Source organism: Haliotis cracherodii, unplaced genomic scaffold, assembly GCF_022045235.1.
Source record: "Haliotis cracherodii isolate W230 unplaced genomic scaffold, xgHalCrac1.p SCAF_39, whole genome shotgun sequence".
Taxonomy (NCBI): Eukaryota; Metazoa; Mollusca; class Gastropoda; order Lepetellida; family Haliotidae; genus Haliotis; species Haliotis cracherodii.
In genome coordinates, this window is record NW_027266296.1 from 1,115,113 (window position 1) to 1,135,184 (window position 20,072).

At 40.4% G+C, this 20,072-nt stretch overlaps 1 protein-coding gene across 2 annotated transcripts in view; it reads left to right on the forward strand.

The window, feature by feature from the left end:
- The first annotated feature begins 659 nt into the window (after positions 1–659).
- Positions 660–20,072, forward strand: part of LOC139478131 (uncharacterized) — a 131,315-nt gene continuing 111,902 nt past the window's right edge. Inside the window, exon 1 of one of the 2 annotated variants that reach the window (XM_071260458.1) lies at positions 660–932. The gene's annotated coding sequence lies outside the window, so the exon portion shown is untranslated. The remainder of the gene's footprint in view (positions 933–20,072) is intronic. The other variant, XM_071260460.1, reaches the window with a different exon arrangement.

Below are 20,072 nucleotides of genomic sequence, written 5' to 3' on the forward strand. Positions count from 1 at the left end.
TGCTGTGGCACTTCTACAAATCATTTGAGCTCCTCAAGAATCTTTATATTGCTGTAGTATTGCTGATAGGAATGTAAACCTGAATCAGATTCTCGTTTTCATACTCATTTTCATACATACGTGTATATAACTGGAAACTCCGGATGTGACGAAGTCTTCAAAATAACGTTATTATTCGAAACATCCAGAGTCACCTTTTACGGAAAACATGGGTTGTTGAAGACCTATTCTATCCCGGATCTTCACGGGTCTGTAATCTACTTGTACTTTGTAAGATATATAATTCTCCCTCCCTACCCAGTAAGTTTTGAAAAAGTCACGAGAAACAAGCTGGTTTTTTTAACTGGCCTTATCCTGTGCTCCGACATCGCTATAGACTGAATACACTATTTCAGTACGGGAAAAGTGTTTATGACTATGCATACAATCTTCCCTCACCAAACAGTATCTCGAAACTGTCGAACGTGTCATAAATCTTTCAAAACAAATAATACTGGCATGGTTTACCCACAAAAGCCAGCTCTCACTCTCTTAGACGCAACCGGGATTATTTATTTAACATATTCGGTAGATATTGTACGCATGACCTCCTACAACGCAAAGCCCCTAGCTCACACAAGCTGTACGGTGTTCAGCGCTGAACTACAAACAGGCAGCTTGTTACTAAAATAACTACAATACGCTATTTGTAACTCAACAGTTTAAGGGCCAGCGAGAAGGGCTGACTGCGGGCCTGATTTCGTCAATGAGTGTCGGTGTACTAGGGAGAGGAAATAGCTGTCGCAGTCATTGACAAGGATGTTACTTGACGCTATAACAACAGCTGTCAGTGCCGAGAGTGGCGTGTGTAGATATTGACAACGATTCTCACGCGAGGTGAAATATACAAGCAGTTAGTGCTGGAGCTCCGCTGAAGGATTTATCACTGGTCTGTGAGTTGATATTTTCATTCCTTATCATATATATGTGCATGTAGTTTTGAATGTGATTGCCGATTACAAGTAAACATTGTAGAGTTTAAACGGGTTCTTAAAGAGGGTGTGTGTGTGTGTGTGCGTGTGTGTGTGTGTGTGTGTGTGTGTGTGTGTGTGGCAGCGGGTGTGTGTGTGTGTGTGTGTGGGGGGGGGGGGGGGGGGGGGGGGCTTTCACCTATAAAAGACTAGAACTAGAACTCACCCACACCTGGCACGGGACCTAGCACAGCGTGACACGTCGGGTGTCTGACAGGTGGGGGTACAGATCTCACATACCCCACCCCCGGGTCAGCCGGCGTTTTAATCTTACATCCAAAACAAGACTCACGTGGTTGAGCTGCAGTCTTATCTTGGTAGTTTTGACATCCGAGTGACATATTTCCGTCAATGGTTTCCGTCTCAGTAACAATTTTCAGCAAATATCACAGCCTATTATAACCTTAATTATTTACAATGTACTTAACTGATAACGACCCTGAAAAAACGGCCTGTCAATCAAGCTCGATGGTGAAAGCCTAGCCTTGCTCCAAAGCTGTACTGAAAGATAAGTCCATGGATGTGAAGTAATTCTATCCTCCTAAAAGGCAAGTCTAGATATGTGGACATTACTCCAGTCTACAGGGACAACTTGGTCCTACTATTTACATAATCTGGAGATTATGATTTAAACTAATAATTATTGCCTTAGAGACATGTGCAAATCTAGTGAAAGACAAGTCGTGGTTGTTTGCGCTCTCTGTTTTCCCAGTGCACGGCCCTATTCATTACTCAACTCGGTGTGCACGTATGTCATCGCTATAATATAATAACATAGCGACATCACCACGTCTTTACAAATGCCATGAGTCATGTATGTGCCCGAGCTTAATACTAAGAAACATGCCTACATGGGATTTCAACTGTTACTATTTGGTTGAGTCAGGAAAGCACGTAAATTCCTATAGAGGTGTACAGCGAGTGTCCTGCGTCGTTATCAATGTGGTTTATGACATGTGTCTCCGATATCATCGCCTGTATTCCGATCTGCAACACTCGTCATGCACGCGGAGACACAGTCATGCTTGTCTGAACACATTATGTTATTTCGTTTGAGTGAATTGGAAATATGAAGATAAGAGCCCCTCGCCTACATTGAAAAAATCGATATGTCTCCCATTTTCAATATATTTTGTTTTTGATTGTTATGTCCATACTACATATCAACGTATGTTTTTTTATATGTCAAAAACAAATACTAAAACAATGTCTTTTTAATTTTGAAAAACCGTTTAATATTCTCTAAACTATTTGTTGTTTTAACATCTACAATGAAAACATGTCCCTTTGGCAAACCATTTAACGTATGATTGTGGGTTGGAATCCTGGTTCGCCCCCATTATGTTTCAAGGTTTGTCAGCACATACCCGTCCTCGTGGGTTTCACCAAAGTGGTAAATGTCTGACACCTGCATCACTTCGGGCTTTCCTCCCACATAAAGCTGAAGCGCTGTGATATAACTGGAATACCGTTAAAAGCAGCGTTAAAGCCATCTCACTTAATGAAAACATGTTTATCCAGCAAGTAAAAATCACAAAGTCCAAAATAATATTTTAATTTGTAAATGTTGTTTGACTATCCCCTTATTAATACATAGTGTGCAGCCACCTCCAATGGATACATGTTTGTTCAATAGATTGAAAACTGGCAATGTACATGACATTTCATGTTGTTGTAATAAACATGAGCCAATATATATAAATAAAGAAAAATGAACATCCGTTATAAAGCAATAAAAGCAAATGTCAAATATCTAAAAAATATAATAAATAAACCAGCGAGAGCGAACGTAGATTATTAAATAATGCACACTGTATATTATATACAGACAAGTAAACAGAACGGTCAAATGTCGAACCGACAACACGGTAACGGTATTACGTCATCATAATATCTCAGCCTGTAGAGTGGCTCGGAGTGAAATGATAGCTTTGCCTGTACAGCCCCTCAGAAGGAAGTGTTGACGGATGAAATTGAAGATATCACAATGGGGGCATTCATGTACGTCACTAGCACACTATGGTCGACAGCGGGGGAAATGCCCCCCCCCCCCCCCCCCCCTTCTAGACTAACATTTAGTCTCTGAAATCTTATTTTACCCAATATCCTTCTTGTATGAGTTTCTAGATTTATTTTATTTTCATAAAATAAATATATTCCACGGTCATGTTGCAGGACTAATCCCCTTCCAAACACTGCAAGATCTCAGATATTATTGAAAAAACAAATGTAGGCTGTCAGAGTATTGTTAAAAGCGTTGTTAATTGGGACATTTCTAGATATGCTTTTGGCGTTTGTATACTTTGATAATAGCTTTTTCATGAATTTCATTTCAAATATCTACAAGCGTTGTAATTGGCATGAGTAGTGTTTATTTAGTTATTTGTAAAACACTTTGTTTTTTGTTTGTTTGTCTGTGCATGATAACCAGGCAGCATGTTTGCCATGGAAACTATGTCAGTGAACTGCGGATGTTGTTGAGTGTAGGATCAATGGCCGGAAGGTTTCACTTGTATCGGGGCATGGGTGGCCCAGTTGTGGACACATATGCTTCCAGCACTGGGGTCGAATCCCCGATTCGCCCTAATAAGGTTTCTACCTTCCTTACCTTCTTTTTCACATTTGTCTCGATATAGATAAATATGACGTTGGCGTGTTTCATCAGCTTTATGTTGGGTGGCCTAGTGGTTTAAGCATTGTCTCGTCACGCCGTAGACTAGGTTCGATTCCACATATGGGTATGCTATGTGAAGCCCTCTTCTTATGCACCCCAAACGTAATTTAGCTGAAATATTCCGTTATTGCTGAAATATTGCGTGTTATTGCTGACATATTGGGTGTTATTGCTGAAATATGGCGGAATATTGCTTACTCGCTCTGTTATGCTGGCGTAGATGTTCTATTGTAGGCAGTGGAACACAATCTAAAATGTTCCACGTGACTGAACATGAACGAGTCAGGGATTAGATACTAACAATACAATGGTATATTGGCAAAGTTCGAATACTTCTTGTTGTATAGTTGTCAGTGTGACTCAACTCAGACAGACGGAATCTCTTCGGTGCAACGACCGTTTTGTCTGGCCCTGTCTCGATCATTGACATGCCGTTGTGATATAGTTCGTAAGTGAGTGAGTGAGTTATGGGTGGGTGTCTGGCTGGATGGGTGAGTGAGTGAGTGAGTGAGTGAGTTGGGTTTAACGCCGCATTTAACAGTATTACAGTTATATAAAGATATTTTCATTTTTAAGGCAGGAATTTGCCAAGGGACCGTGATCTATAATATAGGCTATTTTCCTAGCGACATGTTTTTCCGGAAAAACTCGCAACAGACACGTGCATCTTCATCTGCCTTTGTCACTATAATTGATTTGCCTCATTGACCCATCTTTCTCCAAATTACAAATGATAATTAATTAATGTACAAAATTACTGTTAATTATTAATAATGACGGAATCACCGGCCTCCACGTCTAACAAGACGTGAAACGTGATACTACTTTGTTCAAAGAACACCCTTAATACTATATAGAACAGTCTGTGGTGCTCTGACATTTCGTCGAAAGCTTAGTACATAGAAGCTCCAGTTATTTCAATTGCAGTCTGTCATCAACCATTTACGTCAATCAATTGCACTGGTTTTTCTGGTGCTCTGCGACTCCGCCAATTCATCTACTTCTTGTTGGGATGTCGTTTTCAGTTTGACTTGGTTTGTTTTTTAACGCCGCACTCAGCAATATTCCAGCTATATGACGGCGGTCTGTAAATAATCGAGTCTTGACAAGACAATCCAGTGATTGACATCATGAGCACCCATCCACGCAATTGGGATCGATGACGTGCATCAACCAAGTCAGCAAGCCTGACCACCCGATCCCGTTAGTCGCCTTTTACAACAAGCCTAGTCGCCTTTTACAGCAAGCACGGGTTGCTGAAGACCTATCCAACCCTGGATCTTCACGGGTCCAGTTTGACTTAGTACAAGTGTTCTGTCAATATGTTTGCAAGGGTTGTTGGTCTGTGCGTCTGGTTTACCACATAAATACATTGATGTAAAACTCCCAGACAGTTTTATGATACTCATGACTATAAAACAACCGCGGAGGACTTGACTGGTATGTACATCGTGAAGGTTAGGTGAGGTGAGGTGAAATGGGGTTTAACGTCGCGATCAGGACTGTTGCACTTTCATGGCATGGTGTGTGATGTGTGTGTGCGTGTGCGTGTGCGTGTTCGTGCGTGCGTGCGTGTTTGTGATGTGTGAGCGAGTACTACTCCGGAATAAACCGGCCTTATAGAGCTCGGCCACTGAGATAGCACGCCGCACTCACTCACTCACTCACTCACTCACTCACTAACTCACTCACTCACTCAGACCCGTAGATCTTCAACAACCCAAACTGGGACTATGCTTGTCGTAAGAGGCGACTAACGGGATCGGGCTGGTCCAGACTCGATTATTTACAGACCGCGTTAATACAGCTGGAATATATATCATGTACAAACTTCCTGATAGGGGCAACTGTGGGATTACACTTCTCAGTAATTCCGAACGCTGCTATCACGTGAGAGTGCAGTCGTGTATGTTAGCATATAACCTTATTCAGCGTAACGTTTACTTCCAGCCTGGTTTATTACCGACTGAAAGGTAAGCCCCGACACCGGGAGCAATTGAACGCATGGTGCTCAATAACTAAAGCGTCGTTCGGGAACAGTCTGATCTCCCTCAAGGCATGGCGTTTACTCTGTTTGTGACACGCTAAAAACCATTCTCGTAATCCGGTTCAGGTAAACAGTGACAACAATGAAGCATCGGTGCCATGAATGTTCGAAGTTATGGCTGAAATATCGTCCAAACGACTGATTTATAGCCTCGTGATGAAATGAAGTGTAAAAGGTCAGAGGTTGTCATACCAATGTCCTCAAGGTCGACCCAAAAGGTGTTGTCTATAGAGATCCGTGTCTTCGTACGCGTGGACACAAGAGAGAGGAGTGAGTCATATATACTGCCGGGCAAAAGAAAGTATACACTTGAAAATTGGATTTGACCAAAACATTACAAACGTTATCAAAACGTCACTACGCTGAAACAGTCGCCGAAACACAACACACTGAGGTCCAAACCACAACTACGATATCCGTATCAAACAAAAGTGCAATAATAATATTTTGGTTTAAAATTTGTAAAAAAATTTTTTTTCATTTTAGCCATCATCAAACCGCTTTTCCCCAGCAGTTTACATATACCTAAATTATTTTTTTTAATAATAAGATAAAACACACTTATTTCTGTTATTTGACTTTCTCATATTAACATATAGCAATCGTAATCGATTATTTCATTGCATGTTCTGTATCTTCTTCTCAGCATGGGGGGCACGGGTGGCCCAGCCGTCTAAGGCGCCGCGATTCGCTGTGCACGCCAGAAACCTATGATTGTGGGTTCGAATCCCGGTTCGCCCCGATTACGTTTCTATGTTTGTCAGCACCATACCCGTGCTCGTGGGTTTCACCGAAGTGGTAAACGTCTGAGACCTGCATCACTTCGGGCTTTCCTCCCACATTAAGCTGACACGCGGTGATATGACTGGAATACTGTTAAAAGCGGCGTTAAACCCAACTCACTCACTCACTCTTCTCAGCAAGAGTAATGTGGCTATTATTTCTATTGCTTCCTCAAGATGTGCTTCCTTGTATAACACGAGAATGAGTACTTGCTACCATCTGGAGGAACGGACAGACAATCTTATTCAGTATAAAGACTTTTCCCCGCAAATACATTCATATACAGAATAATATTTACCTGCACAATATACTGGGATTAATATATATCATTAAACATATATAGGTATTATATAATTCACACACAAAAATGCGAAATTCATTCTCAATGTAGTATTATCCTCAAAGGAGACTTTCTTCATAGGCTATGTCGACTGCCTAGTGGTAGAGCGTCCCCCCGGAGAGCGGAAGGTCGATCCCCGGCCGCGTCATACCAAAAAGACGTTAAAAAGATGGTACTTGTTGTTGCCCTGCCTGGCGCTCGGCATGAAGGGGCTAAAACAAGGGCTGGTCAGTATACTGTGTCTGAGTGGGGTATTCATGTTAAACTGCGGGATAGCACTATAAATCGGCATTAGTCCGGACTAGTACAAGCAGCCACACACACACACACGTATAGGTGCAATAATCTTGGACGCGACGTCAAACCCCAGTGTCATATGTAGATATGTTCAAGTGATACATGGACGTTCGGGGCATATGCCGGTATGGTTAAGGAATGTAATTTATTGGAATAGTTGCTTGCTGTTACGTCATTACTGTTATAAATCTTCATAAGTTTTTTAAACCTCGAGGCGAAGAAAAAACACTCTTGTCAAAAGTTAAGCCATAAATCCTTTCCTGAATTGTTAAGTTTCTCCTATTTGTCGAATTGTCTACGGTCAGCGCTCACAAATCATCCAAAGCTCTCTGGGACGTTTGGGTAGCCTAGTGGGTAAAGCGTTCGCTCGTCACTCAGACCAGCCAGTTCGATTCCCAACATAGGTACAATGTGTGAAGCCAGTTTCTGGGTCAGTCGACGTGATAAATCTGGAATATTGCTAAAACCATACTCACTCGATGTAAATCACTCTGGTAGAGTGAGTTGGGAGGAACGTCCCTGTGAACACTGCTCTAGACACACCACGGCATTTCAGCTAAATGTGGGAAGAATGCCCGAAGTAACAAACGTTATACGCTAAGTACGGGTAACGCTCACAGCACCACTATGCAGCGAATCTCGGACGTAAATCCAGCGGATCCTTGCACGGCTAAGGGAGGCAACTCATTACAAAGGATTGTGTCGCCTTAAACCAAAGGACCAAACATGCAATCTCGTTTTCTGAAACACACACACACACACACACACACACACACACACACACACACACACACACACACACACACACACACACACACACACACAAACACACACAAACACACACAAACACACACACACAAAATAATCTCCTTAATCGTAGAATAGATTTAATCTGGTGTTTACACACGTGTAATCTACATTTCAATAGAACATGATGATGTGACGCTATAAATGGATCTTTGTTTTGTCACCGAACGCCCCAAGTAAACAACTCTATAAGTGACTATTGTTATTCTGGACCTTACGTACACGCAGTGAAGTACGTTAGGTCAAGGTACCATTACTCTATACATGTACATGTAATGTTATCGCATATTAGAAGTAGGGATTACCTATAGTCCATTATTATTACGATGTATCTTTACACCATTACGTGCATATCCTATTAAGCTGAGATTGCATTTGAGTGGTATTAGTAGTACTTAGAGCAGTCGCTGTAGAAGAAGTTGTAATACCACATAGCGATAATAGTAGTCGTATTAGACGTACATGTATACGTAGAAGTTGAAGTAGCAACAAAAGTATTAGCAGTGGCATGATAGCAGTAGTAGTAGTAGTAGTAGTAGTAGTAGTAGTAGTAGTAGTAGTATGATATTGGCAGTAGAAGTTGTTAGGAGATCTACTCTGGTCTTATGCAATATTTCTTAATTTAGAGATGGAATATTTTTTTAAAACAATGCATATTTGTGGATGTTGTATATTTTCCTATAATAGCAGTACGTAGAGTGTTGTATGATTCACACACGACCAAAATATAAAATTCATTCTCAATGTTGTATTTCCCTCTAAGGAGACAGTCGAAATAAAGTCTTTCTTCAGAGGGTACGTCATGGTGTCATCAAGTATTTACAGCCAGTTTAAATGTACTGCATCTAAAACGTGATAAAATTCTTCTCAGATGAACAGGAGTCGAAACATTTGAATAAGTTCCAATATTGAAAAAGGGGTTTGAATTGTTTATAAGAATACGAATTAGGAGGAACATACAGTATTTTTGTTTAACGTCACTTCCAAGATTATTGCACTTATGTAGCGTGTGTTGTGTGGCTGTTTGTACTAGTTCGGAATAATGCCGATTTTATAGTTCTAGCCCACTGAGAAACCAAGCAGAGGTTTAAAACGAAAACCCCACTCAGACACAGTATACTGCCTCCGAGCCGACCAGTCCTTGTTTAGCCCCTTAATGCCGAGCGCCAGGCATGGTAATAACAAGTACCATCTTTTAATGTAGTAGCGGCAATAACGTTAAATAATTCAAATATATTAATAATTGTTAAAGTAGTAGTAGAAACATCAGTAGTAGCAACAGCAGTAGTCGTAGTAGTAGTAGTAGTAGTAGTAGTAGTAGTAGTAGTAGTAGCAGCAACAGTAGTAGTGGTAGAAGTAATAGTAGTAGTAGTACTAGTAACAACAGTAGTAGTGGTAGTAGTAATAGTAGTAGTAGCAACAGTAGTAGTGGTAGTAGTAGTAGTAGCAGTGGTAGTAGATGGGGGGAGGAGGAGGAGGTGACCAACGCCCAGTCTCTAAAAAAATATTTTATTTGGATAGAAACAAATATCTCCATTGAAGTTGAAAAGGAGCCCCCGTGAGATCGGAGATACGGAACCTGAACCTGAATAAAATCTAGACTTGATTCATTTAGGGCTTTTGCATTACAGAAAAGGATTGGGCGGAAGGGAAAATAATAATGTTCAGGGATCGTGGGACAGGCTAAAAGAGTAGTAGCAGCCAGCAGTAGCAACATTGGCGTCGGGAGCAACAACAGTTGTATGAATAGTAGCATCCGCGGTGTGAGTGGCTGGAAACTGAAGTATCTGTGTTGTCATTATCGTAGTATGGAATCCTAGAATGGATGTTGTCGCGTTGTCGTGTTGTCGCCCTTACAAAAACAAGTACAAATTGGCATAATTAAACAAAGCGCGACAATGCAACACATGGCCAAATTTCCGGGTTGTCGCATTGTCGTGCTTTGGGTAATGTTGACACATTTTGCTTGTTTTTGTCCCTTGTGGGGTTCCATATATCGCAGTGGTGGTATTTTATCTATCACAATCTTTACTTGATTTGGAGGCAAAGGCAAAATGAGGCGTTCGGTGACATGTGAGATAAATCAAGCCTCCTGTCAAGCATCACTGACTTAAAAGTATGTGATAAATTTATGAAAGCATAACCCTATGCGAAAACATGTTGACGTAGCAATGTGATTTTAATTGATAGTAGGCCAATAACATACAAAACGCCATGTATACATTAATTCTTTGGGCTGATGAACTTTAAAAAATGTGTTGATTATAAGGAGTAAGAAAAAACTGGTGAACTTTCCAGTCACGATTATCAGTATTACACCTGTATCAAGTTTGAAATCTTTGATACTTTAGGGCATTTAGCAGTTGGAAGAACATGAATACGGGACACTTTTTAACAACTTCTTTTATTCTTTGTCAAGACGTTTCAGAACTACATCTTGCTCCTTCATCAGATGAATGTTGAGTTATTGCATGGAGTTATTCTCCTATTAATCTCAATGGCTTCTTCATTATAATTGTTATCTTTGTATATTAATCCCAGCGTTGTCTTGTGTAAACATGTCATGCTTTATATGATTAAGGAGCAAGAAAAAGCTCTGAAATGTCGTGGCAAAGATTAAAAGAAGCTGCTCATGTATCAAGTCTGCCTGTAAAAGTCGAGGCTGTTCCAGACAAAACCTGTGGTTGACAGCATGAGCACCGGTCCAGTCAAGGGCGCACGATGATACAATCAGTCAGGATATACATTATGACCAGCCGATCGTCATTGGCACTTCCAACACAAAATGTACTATGGCGTTTTCTGTCCTGGAGTCCCCGCGGGTCTCTAAAGAACGATCGTTCTTTCTGATCAAAGTGAACATGTACATAACTAATATATATTATAATTATAGATTATTATACGAGCATGTATGTCATACTGACTTCACGAAACGAATGTCAGAATTCTTGTTTTTCCCGAGCGAGAACGAGTGTAATACATGAATTCTTTCACGAGTTTTGTAAAATCTGTATGACACACATAAGAGTGTAATAATGTCCTGATTACCCATTATTTCTTAATCCTTTTGAAACCCCCTTCAGAACGATGCATACGTCACCTCTGCTGTTCTAGAAAACCACAATTTGTCGAATGATGTCTTCTTTAGCTTTGACGTCTTTTCTTTGCACTGGTGCACATAGGAGTTTTATAAACTCTGTTATTTCTAACCCTATGGGTAATAAAATGTAATACAACGGTTGTAACGAACACTCTTATAACGAACTTACTTTTTCGGTCCCGACTATCTGCTGTAGTTATGCTGTATATATGTTTATAACGAACAACGGTTATAACGAACTAAAATTAGTAGTCCCTTTGCGTTCGTTATAACCGTAGTTTACTGTAGTATATGCACATTCCACCGTCGTGGTTTCGACATATAAGGAGCGGTCGGGTAGCCTATTGGTTAAAGCGTCGCTCGTCACACTGAAGACCCGGGTTCGATTCCCGACATGGGTACAATATGTGAAGCCAATTTCTGGTGTCCCCCGCCGTGATGTTGCTGGAATATTGCTAAAAGCGGCGTAAAACCATACTCACTCACTCACTTCGAGATATAAATAGAAGAAACCAAACCCTTTCCATGATCTAAAGTAACCTCTACTGTAAACAGAGTGCATTTTACGATCCGACTACATGTGTATGAGCTTGTGTTTATGAATCACGATCAAATAGTGATGATACCAGGAGTTCTCTAAAAGTAAACAAAGAATAAAGCTTTTTATAGTTAAACATCAAAAATGCTCCAGGAGGCTTCAAATTCTCGATCAGTCGATGTATACGGGTTTAAACAAGCAGAACAAACGAAGCACAGCAGGTTTTCCACGAAGCCTCAGTCAGTCAGGTTTTCTGGTAGATGAGTGATCGTGTAATTCTGTACCAGTCAAGAAAAATGTTTGCGATGAATGAATAGTTAGTTTCTTAGGACCGTAGAGAAGGCAAATATAATCACAACCAACATCTTTAAGTGAACCTCGCACAAAGGGATACACAGGCAGTAAAGACACAGATGGCGTCGATAACGCTGAGCCGTCGGTGATAAATAATAGTCGTGTCAGGTAACCCTCCAATGTACTCCTCCCTCAGGGTAGCGAGCCTTTACAGTAAAAATAAACACACGTGGCAGGATGAGTGACCGGTCGGAACTGTTTATTGTTAGTATAAACGTTTTACATGACTATAGTGGTTAATGTTCGAGAAGGTATGGGGATCGTTGACCTTGACATTCCTAAACAATATGGCGGCCTGTGTAGGTATAACGGTTACCGCTGTGTTTGGTTTGTACAAATCCTGACTAATGCCGATTTTACCATGCCGCAGTTAACATGAATACCCCACTCACACACAGTATACTGACTCCGAGCCGACCAGTTCCTCTTTTAGTCCCTTAATGCAGGCAGTAACAACAAGTACCATCTTTTAACGCCTTTAGGTCTGACGCGGCCGGGGATCGAACGGGCAGGCGCTCTATCCCTAAGACCACGGAGGCGGCATGCATTCGTCAACACTCGCCCCTTTCCGTAACCTGCAAGAAGACTCGTCCCCCTATCGATGAATGTTATGTGCGAAAATACGACAAACCAATCAGAATGCGCGTATGATTTCAAGTTCTTCGTCAAAGAATCCCTCAGAAATAATGTTTGATTTTACATATGTCTTGCATCTAAAAATATACCAAAGACACAGTTTAATGTATGCAATCATACTGTATAATTCTGCACGTCCCGATGTGCTTTAAATTGCATCTAAAATATAAATAATATATGGGGAAAATGCGTGAACCATTATGCAACGAGTTGACAATTGTTTTAGGTATGCCCGTTTGCGCGAAGACGGAACCCGGTCGCAAAAATGGCCACGAGAGGGGCACGAGTCGCTATTCGGCTTGTCCCGGAATAACACGAGTTGGTCACGAATGAGGCGGCATGGCATCGTGTGTCACGTTGACAAGCGAGGTGACATATTTTAATTTGTTAAGATTCCCCAAATTCTCTTAAATTCCAGTAATGACGTTGCAATTCGCTTTTCAAAGTCTTACGTGTCCCTCAGTCGAATTCATACTGTACTCGTGGGTTTCACAAAAGTAGTAAAGTTCTGTGTGTAATTAACTTCCTTCCCTCCTTGCATATTAAACAGAAACGCCATGTGGTAATATCGGCTCGGTTGGTCCAGGCGCCGCTAATCGCTGTGCAGAGTTGCGTCCCTTGGGTAAGCAAGAAACCCATGATTGTGGGTTCGAATCCCGGTTCGCCCCGATTATATTTCTAGGTTTCTCAGCACCATACCGTGCTCGTGGGTTTCACCGAAGTCGTCAACGTCTAAGACCTGCATCACTGCGAACTTTCTTCTCCCATTACGCTGAGGCGCCGTGATATAACTGGAATACTGTTCAAAGCGGCGTTAAACCCAACTCACTCACTCACTATCTCACCGAAGTAAACGTCTAAGACCTGCATCACTTCTGGCTTTCCTCCCCCATTAAGCTGCGTGCCTTGATATAACTGGAATACTGTTCAAAGCGGCGTCAAACCCATTCATTGATGCTAGATGATGTTCATAGCGGCGTTAAACCAATTCATGGATGTAAGATGATGTTCAAAGCGGCGTCAAACCAATTCATTGATGTAAGATGATTCAAAGCGGTGTCAAACCAATTCATTGATGTAAGATGATGTTCAAAGCGGCTTTAAACCAATTCATTGATGTTCGATGATGTTCAAAGCGGCTTTAAACCAATTCATTGATGTTAGATGATGTTCAAAGCGGCGTTAAACCAACTCATTGATGTAAGATGATGTTCAAAGCGGATTGCATCCCAACTTACTCATCTGGCGTGATGATGATGCGCATCATGTCCACAACAAATGCTAAACTTAAATTTCTAAATTTATCTGAAGATGTGATACTAATTATTGAGGCTGAAGCCCAACAAATGACAGGCATTGCTTGAGGGCATTTGCAGCCTTCTACACATGTATGACTTCGTCCGTCGCGTCGATGAACACCACAGGCCAATAGAGATCCTTTGATTGATGCTTTATACTACAGTAGTGGTCTCTCTCTCTCTTTTCACCTTGTCAATCATCCAGATCCATAGATGCTTAAACAATAGCGTACGCTAACACAGACTAACATAGAAACTGAAAGGCAAAATAAAGTTCACCTACAAAATTGATTTGACCAAAAATTCCAAACGTTATCAAAAGGTTACTGGGCTAATAAAAAGTTGCTGAAACACTGTATAAAACTAAGGTCCACATTACAACTATGATTCCGTACCAATAGCCGGGCAAAAGAAAGTATACACTTAAAAGTTTGATTTTACAAAAAAAAGAATTTTATTACAAACGTTATGAAATCGTCACTAGGTTTAAAACAGTTGCCAAAAGACTACACACTTAAGGTCCAAAATATAGCTTTGAAACACGTATCAAATACATCATCATTGAATCATCGTTTCTTGTTTGTTTCATTTTAGCCACCATCAAACATGAGTGTACACTTTCTCTTGCACGGCAGTTGAGTCAGTCAAATATTGTATTACACAATGTATTTGTCTTCTCTCGGGTATGTTTTTTGCTGATGCTGAATAGAGCTGCCTAGACTTGCATTTTTATAATCTGGTTTTGAGTTTCATAAAATACATATAAAATACAGTCATGGATTAACTTGGATTTAGAGGGATTATGGGATGCAAGTGTAGCGGATGTGTTCACTGACTACTAAAGATATACACTATGTGAAGGCATCATCTGTCTAACATTATAACAATTCACGGCCTAAGGAGCATCTTATATATGACAGATGATGCCTGGTTTAGTTATCGTATAAATATTGTCATAATTAAATTGAGATCGAGAGCAACGTTCATCATCTGACAGACAGCCGATAGCGTTTATGTCGTCGCTGGAACCACTCCAATATTATTAGTTTAGGTGAGTTGGTATCAAGGGACGGTGATTTATTCAAAGTTATTTAAAATTCAACGTCGTAATTGACGTATTTGATAATTTGTCGTTAAGCCATGACACATTGGGATGAAACAGCTTGATTTCAGACATGGGCTATCTGACGAATAACATATCCTGTTGCAAGAAAATGTAATAAACTCACTGACTCTCTGACTCACCCACCCACTCACTCACTCACTCACTCACTCACTCACTCACTCACTCACTCACTCACTCACTCACTCACTCACTCACTCACTCACTCACTCAGAAGTCAACTGAGTATTCTCACTTCCGGGTTGTCTATTTCACCCATGTACATTTCATCACCATTGTTCATAACGAATCAAAGATTCACGAAAGGGTAGTCTGTCTGCGGCATTTACCTATATTGAGACAGGACATCGCACTAATTACATAGACTAAGCTATTCTCAAGTGCTATGTCTGACTTACAGCCTTGTTTGCGATAAATAACATCAGCTGTGTCTTCGAGTCGATCAAGGCGGATCTCAAACGCCAAAACGGCAAGCACTAGCAATAATGACTGTCTGTCCACACAGTTCATTGCTTAATGTTATGGGTCCGTGTTCATAGCAGCCTATCGCCGATACTTCATCAGCGTATTCCTTCTTTGAACTGACAAGGGCTTTGTAATGAGGAATTTGGCTCAGCCGCCCTATCGTTTTGATATGTCGGACTATTGGACGAGCCGGTCTAGACGCTCGAAGAAAACCCTCTCAGGGAATACTATATGTCAAAGTACCAGGGGGGATTTTGGTCAGTGGTACTCATAGGTTGAATACTTTGAGAATTATATGGAAATGTTATCCCCTCTGAGGAGACCATTGACAATCAGCCTGCGAGATACTTGGCCGATCAACGTCAGTTGAATTCAGCGATTGTACCCATTCGTGACCAACTCGTGTTATTCCGGGACTTGCAGGTAATAATTACGGAAAGAGGCGAGTGGTGACGAATGCGATTGTACCTAGCTTTCAAGTAATGGTTTATGATGGTTCGGTGAGAAAATGTAATTACTACTCTTTGACTAATCTGTGTCATTTGGCATTATTTAGTTCCATTATTAATCTTTAAAAATTCTGTGTCATTTCGCATTAATTAAGAAAAGAAGGAACGAAAAGTACTAAAATTATAGAAAGTTTACTTTTAGGACTAGTAGTATATAATACACCAATTAAAGGCACTGCAATGATAGTCACTTGAGTATGCGAGTGTATGAGTGAGTGGTTTAGCGTGGACCACCAATTATATATTTCAATTAATTTATACATGTGAGGAATCGAACCTGGGCGTTCGGTGTGACGAGCCAACGCTTCAACCACTATAGACCACCCCATTACCAATGGAAATCAGAGAATGTTCTTGTGCCGAACTCCACACAGTGCCAAAATAAGGCCAGTTAAAATAGTAGTCTTGTTTGTCGTGACTGTATACCATAATTGAAATATTATATCGTATAACTATAATTGTTACTGTGTCCAGTGAGGGGAAAAAGACAGTACGCCGAGTTTGATTTTTGTGTAATTGAAAATTAAAAGAACTGTTGTTAAATTATGTCTATTTAACCATCACTCATTCCTGCAGCTGCTTGTAAAACGTAATCTCTGGTAGCGTAAATTTGTGTTAATATAAATTGGTTCAATGACGAGAAAGGTAAGAAATGAATTTGGAGTCACATGATCCCCACCATGTTTGAAATTTGAGCCGAAAAAAGCCAATTTATTGATTTTTAAATATAAGGAAACATTTGTGTTGAAACGGTCAAAAAGATTATATGTATCGGTGGCCTTTTTGAGTCGGGATAATTTTAGAGGCGGACAGGTCATGAGAAACGAGACATTATTTTCATACGCCTGATGCACATGTCTTGCCATTCCTCGTGCTTTAAATGACCTGGGTAGTTATAACAGTCCTCCATGGCTAATGAGACAACCACCAAAGACGTCGTTAGTTTTACCCTCTCGTCATCTAGTTCGGACAAGGGTCAGTTTGTTGCTAATTGAACCATCAGGTCAACACTCCGAATATCGCCTCTGACCCCCAGACTGTACAAAAATAACCCATGTATTCACTCAGGTCTTCGTCCTCAGGTCCTTGTAATCAAAATAAAACATCGTTATACACGTCGTCCACCATTTGTGGAATAAGTATAGATAAATCCTGATAATCTCGTTCTAAGATAAGTCGGACAGATTAACGAATAATGTGAAGGACGCTATGTCGTTTGGATCATATACAAAGATACCCATCAGCAGAAATCAGAATTTTGTCTTAACGAGGTTTTTCGTATACAAAGTATTAATGATCCGGACTTTTCACCGAAGTTATACTTTTACATAAACTTTTTTTATATGAATTCCATGTACAGTTAAACCTCGGACGCTGCTAGTCCGGAGCTCTTAATCCAGTCGGGGCGGTCGGGTAGCCTAGTGGTTAAAGCGTCCGCTCGTCTCGCCGAAGACCCGGGTTCGATTCCCGACATGGGTACAATGTGTGAAGCCCATTTCTGGTGTCCCCCGCCATGATATTGCTGGAATATTGCTAAAAGCGGCGTAAAACCATATTCACTCACTCACTTTTAATCCAGTCACTCACCTTAATGGCGATACTATTAGGAACATCTGATATCCCTACTATCTGGTTTAATATTGTAACGTCTATTTATATAGAATTCAAAAGTGAAAAATCATTTCAATAATCATAAGAAATCTTTACTGAAGGTAGAGTCCATTTGACCATTCCGACTTTATCATAAGCATGTGTTTATGAATCATTATGATCACAGTCCATTTGGCTTCTAATGAGTACGATGAATAATTATTACAAAATAACTCAAAATCAGAAATAGTCTATTTAATGTCAATACAGTACACGGCAATGAATACCCTGCACCCAACAATATCTGCTTTTTGTTATTTTTATTCCCTTCACTGGAAAATGTTGTTTAAGAAACAATCATGTTGTTCTGTTGACATCTTGAACGGACGGGGCACAACGGTGAGAAGAACAGCGTAAATGTATATTTCGTTGTTGACTGACAAGATGCACTACTCAGCTGATTTAAAACAGTTTTTTTAAAGGTATATGGTTTCTTTCAATGTGAAGCAGAAGGAGTGAAAAAAAGGTAAGAGATTAATTAACACATCAACCGTTGTTATATCGAACCCTCTTTAACTCGAAACCCTTTAACTCGATGTATCGCCTAAGACGAAGTGTTTTAAGCTCCCGAAAGACACAGTTATTGGTTCAATATTCCTCATCAGCACATCGCGTGTTTCGAATTATGGATACAAAAGTAATTCGATTTATGTTTTTTTAACCCGAGCACTTCGAGAGACATCGATTTATCCGTACATCAAGACAATCGGAGCATCGATATGAGATCATAACGACCAGATTCTAACGGAACCATTAATATGCTGTTTAAAAAGATGCTTTATGGACATGTTCGTAATAACAAGGTTTCACTGTGTTAGATGTGGCCTCTGTTGTTGTTTTTTATACAATTGACAAGACGGAAGGCACTTGCACTTTAAAATATGCGGAAGTGTTGTTGACCCCTGTTTGCTACAGAAATGAACTCAATGGTCCCTTTAGCGCTTCCTCGAAAATTATCTACATAATTTGATTATTGATGTGTAAATTGCTTGATCTATGAAGAAATTTGGGTCAACTTGCGCAGATCCCTCGTGTTTGTTTTATATGAAGATAGACCGCCTCCGTGGTCTAGTGGTAGAGCGGCCGCCCGGAGAGCGGAAGGTCAGGGGTTCGATCTCTGCGAGCTTGCGCTATAAATCGGCAACAGTCCGGACTAGTATACTCGGACCCCATGGTACCGCGGCATTCATCGTATCGCGGCATTTGTGATTTCCTATAGTTCACGCGGGACACGCCTCCTGGCAGCTGTCTATTAATGCTAATCAGTAACCAGGAAGTGAACACTTCGTAAACAATTTCAATTTCCTCGGAATGTTCCGTCTGCTGTAAGTTAGGAGTTATTAATGCGTTGATACATATTTCTGGCATCTTTTGTAAAATTGCCTTACCCCCATCTATCAATGGCCAACGATATAACCCGTAGTTCCCAAAGTAAACTTTCTCTATCGACCCGAACTAGATCATCTGCATATTCATGGCGACTAATAAGGTAACGGAAGTTACGTAGTCCGAACATTTTTTCCCGTTTTGTGCCCGGAATTTATTGGGAGATCATAAGGGCCATAATGCCAAACTTAGAAATACGTTCTTCACTAGTAACCAAAAGATAAATACATACTTTGGGCATACTAGGAGTGGTTTTTATATATTTATTGTTGACTTTTAACATTTTTCCATTTTGTGACAAATTATTGTCATCCATTTTTTTTAAACGATCTTAAAATATCATTTCTGTTATTTTGATGTTGACTTATAAAAATATTTTTCTCTTACTTTTCGGTAAATATGCATTGAATACCTATTGCTGATAACACATTTAGAATTTTACTTGTGCTGTCTTTGCACTTGTCTGGACAAATCACTGACGTCTGGCATGATCATACCAAGTGGTTGGTAGAATTATGTCCTCTTTTTGTCCCATTCGGACCTCCATACACAACTTTTCCCTGTACCGCGATACGATGGAGTTCTCTCCCTTGTCAAACTGAGCGCGAGGCCCGGCTTTTACTCGGAGCTACTAATGTAAATAATGAACTTTTATCAGTAAAATATGCATTGTTTGATAACATGAATGATATCTGATACAGAGAACACAAATAAATATAAAGGTTAGTGAGTGCATTTTGTTCCGTTTAGCGTACCCCGAGGTTGCAGGCTACAAGCAGCCACTCAAACACTCAAACACACACACGTACATGCACGTCATTCACTTAATTATAATATCCTCTCAATTTCACTCACTTATATTCGCCAGGGGCTGGGATTTTTTATATTTTTTTTGGGGGGAGGGGGGTCTCACGGGTGACTTTACTCACTTATATTGATCGGGGGTGGGGGTGTCAAACGTTGCTCTCACTCACATGTATTGGCCGGGACAAGTATAAGTGCGAAGAACTTTTATCTAATATGGTTTCTTTCGAAAATTGTATATGCAAAGAAAC